The sequence below is a fragment of the Saccostrea cucullata genome, unplaced genomic scaffold (assembly GCF_032062105.1).
Source record: "Saccostrea cucullata isolate Sc308-1 unplaced genomic scaffold, CSIRO_AGI_Scuc_v1 ctg5326, whole genome shotgun sequence".
Classification (NCBI taxonomy): domain Eukaryota; kingdom Metazoa; phylum Mollusca; class Bivalvia; order Ostreida; family Ostreidae; genus Saccostrea; species Saccostrea cuccullata.
The window spans coordinates 1-18,842 of NW_026929528.1; positions in this window are offsets into that span (position 1 = coordinate 1).

The window sequence follows — 18,842 nt, forward strand, 5'->3', positions numbered from 1 at the left end:
ATTTTGCACGTATTTTTGTCAATGTGAAAAAATCTTACAAAACCTGAAAAATATTCATTCAAGTTACATGTAACAACAGTGTCTTCGTTTAACTCATTATATAAATTGTATTTTAGAAGAATTTTATAAGTGTAATCCAACTTATACTCATAGTTCATTTTCTAAGGAAGAAATTCTTCAAAATGTCAGTTTTGAATATTTTGAATATCCCAAACAACCAAAATGAATATGAATTATCATATCTATATTGGATTCTGAAACTTCATAAAAATCCTTACAAACAAAGATACACTGTACATAGCGAGTTCCAATAAAATGTTCAACCAAGCCCCTTTCTTTATTCCTTACTGATATTAACAATAGTGAAGGAGAAACTAAAAGAGTACTGTGCAACAATACATTTAAGAAGTGGTGTAAATCAGATGTGGATACTAAAAAATTCCAAGGAGCTTTTGGAAAATTTGAAATCACAAGATGTTACCAATATTAACAGCTTAAAAACTGGATTCCTAAAAGGAAGATATATTGGTGAAAACACCAGATTTATTTATGATTTAATGGCATACACGGAAGCTAAAAATATACCAGGATTGTTGGTTTTAATCGATTTTGAAAAGGCTTTTGATTCCATTTCATGGTCTTTTATTTATAAAGTATTGAAATATTTTGGTTTTGGTAATAATATAATTAATTGGATAAAAATTCTTAATACAAATTTTAAAGCATCAGTTTTGCAATGCGGATTTTTATCAGAACAATTTGATATCCAAAGGGGTTGTAGACAAGGAGACCCTGTTGCTCCGTACTTATTTCTTCTTTGTGCTGAAATTCTAGCTATTCTAATTAAACAAAATACTGATATAAAAGGCATTGTTGTCAATGATAAAGAACATGAGATTTCTCAATATGCTGATGACACGTCGCTAGCTCTTGATGGCTCACCAAGATCCCTATTTGCTGCTCTTGAAACCATTGACTTTTACTCTAGATTATCTGGTTTAAAAATAAACAGTTCTAAGACAAAAATTGTATGGATAGGCTCAAAGAAATTTTCTAATGAGGTGTTTCATCATTCTAGATGGAAACTAGATTGGGGATGCACAACCTTTGATCTCCTAGGAATAATTTTTTCTGTTGAACTCGATAAAATAAATGAAATTAACTATGATAGTATAATACCCAAATTTAAAGCATTAATACAACATTGGAAACGGAGAATGCTAACTCCAATTGGTCGTGTTACAGTTGTTAAAACTATACTTATACCAAAATTAAACCACCTGTTTATATCATTGCCAACACCAAAACCAGAAGTAATTTCTTCTCTCTGTCGCGACATTTTTGAGTTTATTTGGAAATCAAAGTGTGACAAAATTAATAGAGCTACTATAACACAGGATTATTTATTAGGGGGACTTAAAATGATAAATATAAGCAAATTTATAATGGCCTTGAAATGTTCTTGGATTAACGACGTTCGATCCTGATATTTAAAGTCTTAAACTTTTTTTGCCAAGTATATTTTTAGTTTCTACATACATAGCTTAATTAAAATTCAAATCAAAAAATGGGAGTCAATATGCTTCTTTTGGCGCTACAGTACATTTAATATCAATGACCTTTCTGCACTGAAATTTGTCTCTTAATTAAAAATTACATCTTCGACGTTTTCCCTCCAATATTTTTATCCAATTAAAGCATGAAACAAAATGAACTCTAAGTCTGTTTAAAAAAAGACACTTAAAAATTGTGACTAAGAAAAAGTTTAAAATTGCTTCGCATAATCAATTATTTGACCTTTCTGCACTAATAAAATGTTATTTTTCCGGCATTGAAAATATAATAAGCAAGAAAATTATTTTAAAGTCTTAAACTTTTTCTGATTTTAAGCAAATAGGTCAAAGTTATCTTGAATATTTAGATACAAAATATAGTCCCTAGCTTAATTCTATTTGAATGGAATTTCATCGCGGTTTTTTCATTGAATATACTTTAATTTGCATTGTAGAATTCAATTTTATTGTTAGAACCTAAAAATGATGTTTAATTTTATGAATAAAGGACCTGCGCGAAATACGCTCAAAATATCATGATCGAACGTCCTTAAAAGATTGTCAAACTATTGTTGTAGCAAACCATGGATGGATCTATTCATGGCTGTAAATGGTAATGACATTTTAAACAAGCTACTTGATTTTGGGGACGATTTTGTTCGTAAAATCTTAGTTGCAAAAAACAATAAATTTTGGCAAGGTGTTTTTAGCCGGGCTAATTGCTCAAAGAGCAATTGCCGGCTTATGTGATCCTGTTCAAGGCAGGATGTTGACCCCATAGTCGCCATTTTAAAGTTACGTGCAAAAATATAGTTCTTACTCTCAACCGCTGTTGAGATAATACAAACGCTAAATAAAGCAACAAAATAAAACGAAGTTTTATCTTTATAAAATAAACATTAGTAGTAATGACTTTGAAAACTTCATAAGTCAAAGAACATAGTTCATTAGCGTAAGGATTTTTGATAATCAGTGTTACCGTAGTTCTCTACACATACGAGGTGAAGTAGGAGAGGGAACCAGACTGGCCTGTTTGTTTACATTCAGCTGCGGTACCAGATTAATTCTGATTCTGACAAAATCGGACCGTGGTATTTCGATTGAAAAACTCATTTATATTGATAGTTTTAAAATAATTTTTTTCATCAGAATATAAACGTGATTCATGTAAGAAATCCATTCTACTCTGTAAATAAGCCCGGCTCTCTGTACTTCTCAGTACTTTGATTATTTCATGGCTTGAAGTTATAAAAACTGTGAATGATTCAGTTTCTCAAGACAATTTCTTAAATATACCAGTATGGTATAACTCAAAAATCAAAGTTAATAACAAAAGCATTTTTATTCAAGATTGGTATAAGAATGGTGTTAAAACTATTCGTGATTTTTTAGACGAAAGGGGTATTTTCCTTACTCAAAAGACTTTTCAACAAAGATTTAACATTTCTACAGTATGTATAATGCAGTATAATAGTGTTGTTTGTTCAATCTCAAAGTACATAAAGGATATGTCAATAGATAGATTCTCAGTGAAAAATATGTATGGACCTTTTTTACCTGTTTATTTTCAAGACATATTGTTGTATGAAAAATGTACATGTACAAAATATATTTACAATTGTCTTAACACAAAAGAAACTGTTTTAAAAGCTTTATGCAAGTGGAATGTAGAACTATCTCCATATGGAATCAATGAAATTTGTGTAAAAGATGTTTTTAAAGTATGTTTCAAAACAACAAAGGACTCAACAATTCAATGGTTACAATTTAGAATTTTACATAGGATTCTACCTATTAACTCCTATTTAAAAAAAATTAAGATTAAGAATTCAGATATTTGTACTTTTTGTAAACAAGAAGTAGAAACTATTCAACATGTTTTCATTGGTTGTGAAAAAGTTTTATCTCTATGGGCCAGCCTCAGTTTACATATTTACAAAACAATAAAAAAAAAGAGTTGGTTTTAATGTTGAAAATGTTATTCTAGGTGAAATACCAATGACATATAACAACAGAGTCAAGAATTTTATAATATTATATACAAAACAATACATTTTTACATGTTTAATACAAGATAAAATTCCAAATTTTTTGGGCTTACTAAATCATATTAAATTGAAACATGATATTGAAAAATATATAGCTATCAGATAAATTTGAAAAAGAATGGTGTTTGTGGAAAAACATATTTCAATGAGCTTATTATAAAAATATTATATACTGTTTGTTTTTCATAAAGAGATTTGTCAATATAAATCTATACAAAGTAGTAAATATATGTTCTAAGTAAAGTTGTAATAAGATATATGAACTATTGATTTTTTCAAACCATTTTGTTATTATTATCATGATCTAAAGAATGAGACTGTATGTAAGTCAGAAAGAGTGTGTGAATGAAAGTAGTTAAAATGTAAAAAAGCTCATAAATTGTTTATAATTTCATACAAATTGTGATGTTGGGCAATATAAATAAAAAAAATAAAAAAAATATTAACAGCTTAAAAACTCACGACTTTTCAATTTTATATGCATGGCATTTCACCTAATCCCACCTCTGACGTTTTGGAGGTCCGTGTTTGCTCTGATACTATTTTGTATTGTTTTTTGGACTTTTGATCTTGAATACTGTTTGTTATCTCCATATGTTTCATGCAACCATTCCCCATGATAAATTAAAGTCAAGACTTTTTGATAGAATGGACAGCTGCTTTTATGGAACCTGAAAATTTTGTTAATACCTTCTAATTAGTCATTTGCAATTTTTTTGATAAAAACATTCTGGTTGTATACACAAGTACTCTGAAGTTTCTGATTGACAAAATGTATTTTTTTTAAACCAGGTCTTCCGACAATCTATTGGAATTCCCATGGGTACCAATTGCGCCCCGTTATTAGCAGACCTATTTATGTGTTCATATGAAGCAAGATTTGTCCTAAATATTATAAGTTAAAAAAATAAAACACCTGCTGTGGCCTTCAACTCGACATTTAGATATATATCGACGACGTATTGTCAGTTAACAATGGTAATTTCCATTCTCTTATGTCCATACAATATATCCCGGTGAGCTTGAGATAAAAGATACCACAGAATGTGACACTTCTTTTTCATATTTGTTTTTTTTTTTACTTCGGAAAGACGTCAATGGTAATGATCTAACAACCAAGCTCTGTTATAAACGCCATTACTTTAACTTTTCAATCGTCAACTTCCCTTACTTATGCAGCAATATACCTTCACCACATGCATACTGCGTTTCTATCTTTCAGTTGATTAGATACGCAAAAGAGCATACTCAACGTATGTACAATTTCTAAACCGAGGTATTATTGACAGAAAAGTTGATGAAACAAGAATATCAAGTCTCATTTAAAGTCATCATTTCGTAAGTTCTTTGGTCGAAACAACGCCCTTGTCAGCAAATACAATTTATCATTGAGTCAAATGCTGACGGACGTTTTTCATACTTGTTATTAGTCCATTATATACACACTGAACTGACGATGGATTTTTCCATTATTTCCCGATCATTACAAAAAGGGACATGGCGGGGTGACCGGTCGGCAGGGGATGTTCACTACTCTGTGGCACCTGATCCCACCTCTGATGTTTTGGAGGTTCGTGTCTGCTCTGCTCTTATTTTGTATTAATTTAAGGACTTTTGTGCTTGAATACTGCTCGTTATTCGCATTTGTTTCATGTATTTGAGTAAATTGCAATGAGAAATATGGCTGATTTTTTTTAAGTAAAAGGGTGTGTTATCTCAATTTTGTTCATATCAATGAGGTTTAAGTTTTGAAATATAAGTAATTATGAAAGCATATATAACATATGACAGATCAAAAATCCGTATGTTAAAACTGGAAAAATAAAGTATAACAATTTGAAATTCATGGTTAAATATTTTGATTGTAAATATAGTAAAACCGCTGGTACTTTTTGTATATGTAAATATAAAAGTTTGTATTTTTGTTAGGGATTGTAGGAAACGTACAAGTGCCACATATTCATCATTATACACAGTATACTAGTATCGTAAATGGAAATGACTTTGTAATAGTAAATACTAGTAGTGGTTGGCGTGACTATGGAGATCCCATGTGCTTCAGATTTGATAGACTCCAAGTGCTTTCATACGAGACAACTACGTTGCTTTTCTGTATTTTTTCTCTTTGTAGTTTTGGACGTATCTGCCCATTGGTCTGTTGTTTCAATGAGTATGTGAAACAGCCCAATTTCAGCAGATGTAATTATGATATGGTTAATATAGCGTCCCTTAAGACCAAAATGGGGAAAGTCGATAGCCCCCGGAAGAATAATAAATATCATGTTTCCACATTCAATTTGATAGAAACTCAGATTTATTAAATTAATTTTCTGAAATCGTTTATCAGCAATTCCGGTTCATAATAGATTTTTATTCTTGCTTTTTATAATTTTTTTTGCAGAGCATTGAATGGAAGTACGTGTATTTCCAAACAAGAAAATTGTTTTCATTTTTTTTTTCAGTATTCAACATTTCTACCTGTTACTTAGCCCAAGGAAGTGTTTATTGTGGAAAAAGAGAGAAAAAAAAATCGATGATCTTTGGTCCTATCGCGATTTAGGCACACTTGTCTTCATTCAGTATAACCTTTAAGAAATTCACTGCTTAATGTTGTAAATGTAGAAAATCTATCTGTGGATACCGAAACAGACCATAAATTGCCAGATTGTATTATTTTATTATAATCGGTCTCTTTGATATCATGTCTTTTAGATAATCTAAGGAATATGATATTTATTGCCAAGTAATCTGCTAAAAGTTGATCGTTTTTCAGTTGATTAGTTGAAAGCACACTGAGATACACTATATGCTTAACGAAATTGTAGACGGGACATTATTTTCTGGGAAATTATGTAATTTTCACATATATCAAATCATTTTTCTTCTAATTTCCGTCATAAATGTGCACTGGCATTTCTGCAAAGCAGGGCTTTTTTAAACTGAAATTTAAAAAGCCCTTTAACTAGAATATATGTTGCTCTCTTTCCAAAATGGTTTGACCGTTTTTAAATTAAAGTACATGTATTACACTGTAAATGAATTACATCATGTAAGATTATAAATTTGGCAGTGGCCAGAAATTGTACACGTAAATGTGCATTGCACTAAGGTTGTTAATAGCTTCAAATACGTGAAGCAGTCATTCGCGCCTTATTTAAAAACCTACAAAAATTATAATATTGCATTAAAATTGAATATTTTTTATTGTGGCGTTGCTCACGGAATTATTTCGAAGATAAAAAGAAATATACTCCTAATAATTGCTGTATATAAAATAATTTTGTGACTTTCATTTCTTAAAGAAATAATATGATTCACTCATAAATTGGAGATAAAAAGCACCCCACTTCACATTTTTCTTTTCCAGTTACTGTACATATATATTAACATTTGAGAAATCGTTTTTCGTTGTTGAACACAGTAATTTCAGCAGGCCAGTGTGCGATTTTCTATGTACATATTGGACTCGGGCACTTATTAAGTTTCTTATAATGTCTACAGATATCTTAGATTTAGATCATTCAGTTCCGCCAGAGGAAGAAGCTTCACATACCAAGTGTCAAATCAAATCTGCCAATTATACATGGAAATCAATACCGGGTCAAGAGGAAATTATTAATCATTCTCTCTCTCTCTCTCTCTCTCTCTCTCTCTCTCTCTCTCTCTCTCTCTCTCTCTCTCTCTCTCTCTCTCTCTCTCCATATATCAAGAAGTCTGTCAGATATTTTTGTCTTCATCTTAATGTCTTCAAAAGGCTTTATCGATACCCTGACAATTTACCGGGTTTTAATACTGTTTTACATCTGTTTTACCACTTCGTCCCTTCATAAACATGAGTCCAAGTCTCGTAAACCAATCCTTAACTCCATTAATTACCCGTGCAAATAAAATAATTCACTGGAAAGTTGCAATTATCTTCCCAAGAAAAGTGTATTCTAAACATGCGAGAAGAGAAAGCACGGTAATTAAGAAAGAAGAGGACCCACGTTCTGCCATCGGCGCAGCGACTTTTAAGCGGATGATCTTTTCAATAGATGCCAAATCGATATCTGTCACAGGAAAACTACAGGTATTCTTTATGATCTAAATGGAACACCTGTTATAACCTTGTATTCTTCTTTGATAGTTCACTTAACAGAAGAACTTTATTACCTTAAACATCAGACTTTGAAATGGTATGGAATTTCAAAATTTTGTTGTCTAAAAGAAACAGATTTCTTTTATTCAAAATCTTTTAAAGATTCTTTTTATAGATTTTTTTTATAATTTCTGAATGTAGAACTGTAAAAAAAAATCTACACAGACAAGGATTACAAAACATTGAATAAAATCCCAAATAATTATAATCACAGAGGCTTAATAATTATAATGTCCCATATCCATGATATCTCTCAATTCACCTCAATGTATGTTAATGTTCTAAATGTACCTTAAACCATATGGTTCTGTATGTTGCCATATGCATCAATATTCCTATATACATGTAGAAATATAACTCAACAATTCAAACGAAACGAGACGAAAAGGGTGGTGTTATAATGCTTAAGCGGCCTTTACCTTATTGAAATTTTAGGTAACTGGGCTGTTCCAGCCAGTAGGCCTAATTAAAATTTTCAACATGACAGTTTTGTTCATCGTTAGAACATTTAATGTTTTATTTAATTCTAAAAATGAAAGTCGCATTCAAACTTTAGGAATATAGACAAAATCTTGCATTGTCCAAAACAAACTTCTGCAGCACCTATATGGAGACAAAATCCCCACGTGTTTAATATCAAACGTGTCTAGGCATGTCTAAGACAAAAAAATATATATGACTTGTCCTAGAGCATCTAAGACAGAATCACAGATTCAACTACAAAACTTTGTAGTTTGAACGACATTACCTTATTTACAGAAATAAGCTTTTTTCCAGTGGCTATGAATTATGGAGATAACGACCAGCAACCAAGCTCAAACGGCCATTGTAACGATTAAAATCGGAAGCAAAGCAGATACGGACCTAAAAAAAAACATAAAAGATGGGACCGTGTGTCATGGAAGAGTAAGTATTCCCGTCGACCGGTGTGGTTCTTGTCATCATCAAGAAAACGGAAAAATCCGTGTAGACAACTCAGTGTGCGAAATACTTGGAATAAACTTTGCTTCATATGAATACAAAAAATTCTGTATAAAATAGGACACAATCGGTACTAGTGGAAATTCTGGGGATACACATATTGGATTCCGAAACTTCATAAAAATCCTTACAAAGATACTTTGCGGGTTCAAGTAAATGTTCAACCAAGCCTCTTTCGTTACTTCTCACTAAGATATTGCCAGTAATGTAGTAAAAACTTCAAGAGTACTGTGCAATAATATATTCAGATGTGGATACTAAAAAATTCCGAAGAACTTTTGGACAATTTGAAATCACAAGATTTTACCAAAATCGACAGCTTAAAAACTTACGACTTTTCAACTTTATACAAAACCATTCCCCACGATAAAGTCCAGGCTTTTTAATATCATTGACAGCTGCTTTTTCAATAAAAATGGAATTCGTAAATTTACTTATCTGGTCATTGGTCATTTGCAAAATTATTTTGTTAAAACACATTCTGATTGCATACACAAGTACTCTGAAGTTGACATCAGAGATGCTTGCGTTTCTGATTGACAATATCTATGTGGTTTTTGGAGACTAGGTATTCCAACAATCTATTGGAATTCCAATGGATATCAATTGCGTTCCGTTTTTAGCAGACCTATTTTTATATTCATATGAAACAGAATTTGTGAAAAGAAGAAAACACTTGCAGTGGCCTTCAACTCGACATTTAGATATATCGATGACGTGTTGTCAATTAACAACTTCCATTCTTACGTCGATACGATATATCCCGTGAGCTTGAGATAAAAGATACCGCAGAGACTGACACATCTGTTTTATATTTGGATATTTTACTTGAAAAAGATGTTAATGGTAATCTAACAACAAAGTTATATGATAAACGTGATGACTTTAACTTTTCTATAGTCAACTTCTCTTACTTATGCAGCAATATACCTTCATCACCTGCATACGGAGTATACATATCTCAGTTGATTCGATACGCAAGAGCATGCTCTACATATTAACAATTTCTAAAAAGAGGTAAATTATTGACAAGCAAGTTGATGAAACAAGAATATTAGCAGTCTCGTTTAAAGTCATCATTTCGTGAGTTCTATGGTCGATACAATCCCCTTGTCAGCAAATACAATTTATCATTGAGTCAAATGCTGACGTTTCTCATACTAATTGTTAGTCCATTATTTATACACTGAATTGACGACGGATTTTTCCATTATATCCTGATCATGACAAGGAGCACACGGCGGATGTGACCGGTCAGCAGGGGATGATCACTCCTCCATGGCACCCGATCCCACCTCTGATGTTTCGGAGGTCCGTGTTTGCTCTGCTCCTATTTTGTATATTTTTATGGACTTTGAGATTGAATACTGTTCGTTATCTCCATATCCTTCTTCTGACATACATGTATTGTTTCAAGACCTGATTACAAAAAAAAACTACATAAACATTGTCAATCCAAAACTCGGGCATCATTTCAATATCAGCTTCAGAGTTCTTGTGTGGACAAATGGAATTTTAAACTAAATGATATTACAAATGAACTTTGACAAGGTAATTGTGTTTATGAGTTTCAACTGCTGTCTATGATGTCATAAACCTAAGACTTTGATTTATCGTTGGAAATGGTTGTATGTATAAAGTGTTGAAAAGTTGTACGTTTTGATTGATCTTGGTAGTTTTGAAATTTCATTTTTTAAAAGTTCTTTGGAGTCTTTAACTATCCACATTTATGATTTACGCAACTTTCGGAATATTGTATGTTACTCCTGAAGTTTCTCCTTTTAGTGATGAGTAAATAAAGAGACTTGGTAGAATATGTACTGAAAGTCGCTGTCTACCTTTGTTTTTAAGGATTTCTATGAATTTATGAATCCATTATAGGAATGACAATTCAAATTTATTCTTGATTGTTGGAAATATCAAGTATATTTAAATCCAACATAATATTTGAAGAAGGTTCCCCTTAGAAATGGAGCTATGGGTATAAATTGGTTTACCACTAGCTGGCAGAATTATTTTCCAGTTCTTTAAAAGCAATAATGAGCCTTACAAACAAAGACAACGTTGTTAACTTTTGTCAGCTGGAACCAAATCACAACTGGTCGTGTATTCTAATTCTTTTTCACTTCTGAAATTTTTTACTACGGAGGAATATTGTCCCTCAATCGCTTAAACCGAGATTTTGACACCCCTCGTATAATTTTTATCCATTCTGACAAAGGTCAGTCCTCTTTTTCATATTTGATCCATCGCCTAGCGTAATCTTCTACAGAATTCAAAATATTTATGAAATAACGACGCCAATTGAAACCTCAAGGTTACCTACATTTTGACTCTTTTAAAATAAGTGATTTAACATCACTCCTCCATGGCAGCTGATCCAACCTCTGGTGTTTTGGAGGTCAGTGTTTGCTATGCCCCTATTTTGTTTTGTTTTGTGGACTTTCGAGCTTGAATACTGTTCAATACTATCTCCAAATATCTCATTACTAATTACATCGTCTCCTGCAAGGACGTGTCCAGCAGGACTATACTGTAGATCTCTAAAATTTTGCGACCCTTTATTTTGGCGAGATATTCATTAACTCTTTGTTAGTGAGACAAAATATGCACGAATTTAAGGTTAGTGATCCATGTAATCTTAAGTACGAGAATGGAATTTTGTCGAACACACTGTCTCGCGTGATTACGTGAAAATTAAGTTTTCGCGAATAAAAAGTTATTTACAGTAGTTGTAGTGTAAAAAGGAACAGGAATACATTGAAGGATTATGTTTGTCGGCATTGTAGATTTGTTTGTTGTTGTTGTTGTAGTTTTTGTTGTCTTTTTTTTTTTTTACAATTAAATAGTTTGGAAGTAATATCGTCGATGTGTATTCGTACGAAATACAGGGTGTGGACATGACTAATCTCTGATGTGATGAATAATAGTGATAAGCTGCAATCTCTTAGGTCAACTATAGATGTATTATATTTATGACCAAAAAATGCGGCCAAAATTTGACTTACTGCCGACCAGAGTAAAAAGCTACATTGCAGACAGTTAAAACCACCAGAATCCACAAACAGAATCATTCTATACTGAAGTATCCTTAACCTTGGGGATTCTTAATTTCAACAGTTTAAATATATTTATATTCAATATTTACAATAATTTCCTGTGCCCGTGGTACTTACAGTGCTCTTTGTGCTTTGTAAGATTTTTTACCGTCAGTAATGTAGGTAAGGACTTTACAGTAAAGAAGGCTGTGAAACAATATTTCTGAGTGTAATGTCTCACGTCCAAGATTTATTGGTTATTATAAAAGTCTCATGGCCTTCGGTAATGTTAAATGTTTCCAGCTACAATGTCATTAAGAGAGCTTTAATCCTTCTTTGGAGACGCAAGTTTTCACTTTGCAGTTAAATAAAATCACCTCTTGTCATATACCAAAAACAAGATCAATATTGGAAACAGTATTGTCGTAGACCTAAGATATGCATATTTCCTATGAGTGTTTGCAGACTAAAAACCAACGATGCATTTTGAAACACAATGTGTATGAAAAAAGTTTCTCTTCCAATTATGTTTAGTCATGACCCTTAAGCTAGATATTTATGTTCTCTTTGATCGTATTGCTAACCATGTTAAGACCCCATGCAGGAAATAATCACATCTAAGGGATCTTGATTTTTATTTTATCAGAGAATGATGTTTTCAAATCAGAATACAGTCGCAAAAGAATTTCATGGCAGAAATCAATCCTATCAAAGATCTAAATTCATTTATAAGCATCAATTTAGTTTGATTGTTTTTTATTTTATTGACTAATTTGAATATGCCATAGGATTTCACGTGAAGATTTATAGCATATGAATGAGCGTGCTCTGAAAAGGACTTATCTATGGAGAAGACGATAGACCATTACGTCCATTTGATGATCTGGCTGATTAAACGACAAGACCGATAAATAAAACAACTATTTTACATCCATTCCTGTCAGAGAATTGTAAACTTATATCTCCATGTTCCACAAAGCTCGTGTTGTAATTCTGACTTCTAACTATATGACGAATTTTCCTAATTTTTCGACGGTCTAGTGTTCTAAATACATATGCACAGACTCCGTGATGACAAACAGTATGCCGATTACATGAGGGACATAATTATTCTCAAATTCCTTAAGTACTAAAATGGGACTAAACAATTTCCTGTCAGCGGTAGATGATTATTACGATAAATAATAAATTAAGTCGCATAAGATTTATGGATTGTTAATAGCCACCATATAACACTTTCGCTCTTCAACACTAATCATATAGCGAGAGGAACCAATTTGGCTACTGCAGAGCTTGGTTTGTTAACATTTGTTATAAAGGGGATTCCGCGAGCAGGGTCATAGTAAAACAGCAGCAAAATGTTCTAACGAAGCTTATTACAACAAAAAAGGTACAAGTAATGCTTGAAGTTCTACAAACCCAGAGGGTTATTTCTTGCCGAATTCCAACAGGATAAAGACAATCGTGTCGGAGGAACTGTAATTTACCGGACTAAAAAGGCACATACAGGGCCCAATTTCCTCTGCAGTTAGGTATACGGCGATTGCTGTCCATTGATTTACGTCTAGAAATATTATTTGTGACCCAATCTGGTCTTTGTTCTTCAGCCGTAGCAATCTTCAGTAATCTTTGTGAGACGGAGGCCTAGAGACAATTACCTTCTGACAATGATACATACGGCAAGTCCGGATTTAATCCGACGCAAAAAACGTCTTTCTTACTAAAGAGGTTATTTATATGATGCATGTATTTGGTTTGGAAGTCATTTTGACGTATGATAACGATGCTATTATATTTTTATATTTAGACATTGATTACGTAATCTACGAGGGTCTGTATTAAATGCACAAATAAAATCAACTTTACAAAATTATTGTTCCTGAAAATATTTCATCGATCTAAAATTATTTATGTTTGTTTGAAGTATAGTCGAAGTTTACATTTAATGTTTGCTCACTGAAAAAGGTATGCAAAAAGTATTTTTATTACACTGGCGTGTAGAAATATTTTAATATTACCTCCTGATAATAAGATAGCTACTGTTCAACCGCTCGAAAGCTTGAATTGGATTTAAATACTCACCATATGCTATTTTGTAAATTAGCAGAGTAAATATCCAGTAAAACATCGTCACTTCTGTAGGAAGAATTGAAATCCTCTCTGTTAAAACATTTTTATAATCCTTCAGTTATATTTAGATTGTCCTGTTACAGCATTCTTGTGGTGATGGACATCCTATATTTAGAAAGTTTGGCACAAATCGGAAAGGAAATCAAAAGAGTACATAAATGTTCTAAACTGCTTCTAAAAGTATCTGTAAAAGTGTACAAACAAATCAATGAATAGAAATAAGTTAGAGAATGTTGAGATTTTGTAAGGGTGTTTGTCAATCATGTTACAGTGAGTTTCCTCGTGCAGGAGGCGGAGCCTCAACGGCTAATCTCCAATCGATGACGGCCAAAGAGCACTTTCACTTTCCTTATGGCAATCTCGGGAAACTTCAAAGACACTGTCCCAGGATGCAGTCAAATCGTGATAATAACGTTATTTAAAGTAATTATTGGATTTATATTGGCTTTATGATGGAGGATTCGTCAGTATCATTTGCCGACAGGCCCCTCATGGAACAATGGACCTCCACTTCGGACAAGTTGTTTGCAAAGAAATCACAGCCACCAAACAGAATGTTATCATACTGTTTCATTTTGGTTTTGTTATTTTAATTCTTTATTTCTGAATTCCAAACATTTCATCAATGAGGAAAAACAAACAAATTTCAGATAATAAATGTAATTAAACAAAGAATATTTTTTATTAGAATATAAAGAAATTGATTCTAGTTCCTGGTTTTGCCGAAAGTAAAATATTTGGAACCACTGACACAAGAGATTTGTTTGTTTTATACATTATACAAGTTCCAAATAATCGATCGTTAACTTAACACCTGTAATTATACAATATCGAAATATATGATTAGCTGAAATATCAAAGTCGCCAACAGCATTCTATTGATTCCCTAAAATTCATAAAAATTATTTTCATTTCCTTTTGTTGATGGGTATAAGTGATCGTATCGATCGTATGCTAAGTGTTAGGGTGAGTCTCGTCATTTATTGTTCAAATATTTCGTCCTAAAGGGTAACTCAATAACATCTATCGAATGCACTTATCAAAACGAAAGTCATGTCAAGTAGTAAACACAACTCTGCTGAACTAAGGTTTACCTCCATACTTCATTGTTTAAAATTAAAATTCTTAAAGTTGAAAAAAGTAAACAAAACCACCGCCATTTTGAATTATTGATGTATTTTTCCTTGAACACCTGGCTGTACCTGTTACCATTGTCTTTCAATGTTTTCCTTACCCGAGGTCTTTATTCTGAACCATAAAGAACCGGAACTGGGATATTAAAGGTAATATTTTGTCGTAACCGACATTTCTCCGGGTCAACAAAGATCCGATTAATCCCTTAATGAAGAGACAATTTCAGTTTTAATAGAGATCAACTCCAATTGACCAGAGGTGTTTGTGCTAGAGGTTGTCTTTGACATTATTGGTTTCGTTGACCTTATCAAGGGAGGGAGTCTTTCTTTGAAAGAGCATATTGCTTCAAAATGTCAAGTTTTCAAAGAGAACACTTCCGGAAATAATTTCTCCATATATTTATTCGGAAAAATATTCTTGCCTTCCAAAAACACTGTGTGAATATCAACTAAATGTATATGATAATTATATTAAAGTTATTGAATTTAAAGACTTTACTCATTATATGGATAGAAGTCTATGGTATCATTCATTGGTATGTTTCAAGTGCGAGATATGTGTAGCCCAGATTATGATAATAATATTTAATGTGTTCTACAGTGTTAATAATTTATGGCATTTTACATAAAATCATGATTTCCTTCAAAACACTTGATAATTCTGTATTATATATGGAAAATCATTATATTATGGGTGTACAAGATGAAGATAACGTTCAGTGATGGAGCTCACGCAATTTTTAAAATTTCTATTAATAAATAATACAAATATGTGAAGAGATCATAAAACATGGACCCCAGGCAATTCCAGGGTTGGGATCAGGTGCTTCTGAGCAGTCTGAGCATCCCATGGGCACACCCGATGTGAGCACTATAAATTGACCAATGTATATAGATACATTGTTTAATCAAATCTAGTATAAAAACAAATGCCTAACATTTAGTATGAATCAAGTCAGCCAAAATTTGACCCAGTGAAAGGTTATAAATGCAAACAAAGTCGTCTTAACGACCACAAAATTTACCAAATACTGACTCTAAACAGGTTGTTGTAACATCAACTTATCTGTGAGTAGCCTGCCTCGCTTTAAAAATTGCTTATTGCTTGAGTACCGAGTAAGATGGGAGACAGAAACACTATAAACATGTGATTGTGAAATATTCTTACAGAAATAAGGAAATTTGACGATGAAAAAGCTGAAGTTTTGCTTCTTTTGTCGTGCAATTTTGTTGTTTCGTGGCCCTTATCATCTTAGTCTGTAAAACATCCAAATTTTATATGAGAGAGATATAGCACATACTGTGGTGTGTTTTATTTCAAGTTCATTGTTATATAATTCAAGTCGATATATGAAATAAAATAGCTTTTGTTAATTGATAAAACATCGTCGATAAATCTGAATGTCGAATTGAAGGCCACAGCAAGTGTTTTCCTCTTCTTACGTAAAGGATTTTGAATAAATTTTGATTCATAGGAATATAAAAACAGGTCAGCTTATAAAGGGGCACAATGAATGCCTATCGGAATTCCAACAGTTTGTTGTAAAACTTGGTCTCTGAAGACTATATATTAATGTTGTCAATAAGGAATTCCATCAGCATCCTTTTATATCAACTTTAGAGTAGGAGTACAATCAGAGTGGTTTTTGACGACTTTTTTTTGCTGATGACAATCATAAGTTGTGAAAATGTTCGAGATCTGTTTTTGTTGAAGACGCAATTGTTTTGATATAAAAATATCTAAATTTTAATCTATCGTGAGGAATTGTTTTATCATATGTACTTACGCAATTCTCTACGCTTAATAAGGTATTGTAGTTATGTCTATTCAAATCTTTAATGAGCTATTACAATCATTTACCTCTCTTGGTCTTAAGAGATTTACAATCAGACATCTCTGCAAATCTAGCAATGTCCCTCTCGTATTTTCCCCAGCCCCTTCAGTTATGAATAGATATGTAAATCTCTAAGCGATATAAGTTGTATGAAACCAATAAAATTATATAGATTCAATTCATATTGTAATGAGATTAATGACGCTATTAACAAATATTTTTTTATTAATTTTTTATCAAAATGTACACAATATTCTTCGTAACTTGTAAATACAACACGCCCTCAGAATGGAAGCCACCGTCACACGAACCCCACGAGCGATCCACGATTCTGTAAGAAAACCGGAAACACTTTCTATTGATTTAATATCAGTTAAAACCTTCTGCAAACTGTTACGTCATCTATTTATGACATTCAAACTATCGTTCTGCAATAGGCACCTGGCCATTCTAAGACTCTTTTTCCATCGGGCTAATGGCCACCTAATCTCTAGGACTTACACCAATTATGAGTGTCACGGGCAGGAAATTAAACGATCAATTTTGAAGTTATAAATTACATTTTGCTTTAAAACAAAGCGATATTTGACGCAAATCTCGCTTTCTAATACCCTGCTATTGGTTTAATCGATCACATAAAAGGTTACTGATATTTTAATAAAATACTTTTGCAGAATTTTCACTTATCCAATGCTTTTAAAGTCGTGTTAAACAAGCGTTACCTGACGAAGAGAATGGGAATTCTTGATTAACATCTGTCAACAAGGTAGGGGAATACAAACAAAAATTATAACAACAGACAACATCGGTATTGTTTCCAGGAGCTTTCTACACACAGAGAACAGATTGTTGATGTTAAACTTATATGAAAACACTTGAGTTTACCTACATACATAAGTCTTAACTACGGAAGCGTATTAGTGCCACTTGAACACTTTACTTTTTTTTAATTTCTACACTTTAAAGTGTAAATTTTACACTTTAATCTGTAAATTTTACACTTTAATCTGTAAAATTTACACTTTAATCTGTAAAATTTACACTTTAATCTGTAAATTTTATACTTTAAAGTGTAAATTTTATACTTTAAAGTGTAAATTTTACACTTCAATCTGTAAATTTTACACTTTAAAGTGTAAAATTTACACTTTAATCTGTAAATTTAACACTTTAATCTGTAAAATTTACACTTTAATCTGTAAAATTTACACTTATTTGTTTATTCACATAGTCAATTTAGCATCTTCACACATCCTCAGTAACATATTTTTTAGCCAACAGACCATATTATTTGCATGATAAAATTTAATTCTGATGTTTTATTTAAAGTAAAACTTTCTTTGAATATAAAGTGAAGAGCATACCAAAAATACATGCACATATTCTTGATCACAGGTGCTTGAGGACGGGAACCATCCCCCCACCCCCACCCACCCCAATATAGATTCCAGGGCCTGTTAGACTTTTTCACATTAATTATATATGGATGACACAACTGTGATATTATATATCCTATCAATTCAGAAAATTTGCTGAAATGAACATTTTATAAAAATTTCTACCCCATAAATTGATTTTTATATATAGAATGTAGGGTAGATTTTATAGAACGTTTGTTTTAGGTAATTTTTCGATTTGTTGGTATAGATCTTATCACAAATATGTCAATGAAAGAATAAACATGTACATGTAAAAAAAGAATATGCAAGCAATTGTGAAAATCTCAGTTTAATACTTTTTTTTCAAGTGTCATAGGTAAAACATCACGAATCGACCGTTTGATTATAACTGATTACAGTTCAGGTTGTTCAAAATAAAGTGTAAAATTTACAGATTAAAGTGTAAAATTTACAGATTAATATGTAAAATTTACACTTTAAAGTGTAAAATTTACACTTTAAAGTGTAAAATTTACAGATTAAAGTGTAAATTTTACAGATTAAAGTGTAAAATCTAAAGATTAAAGTGTAAAATTTACACTTTAAA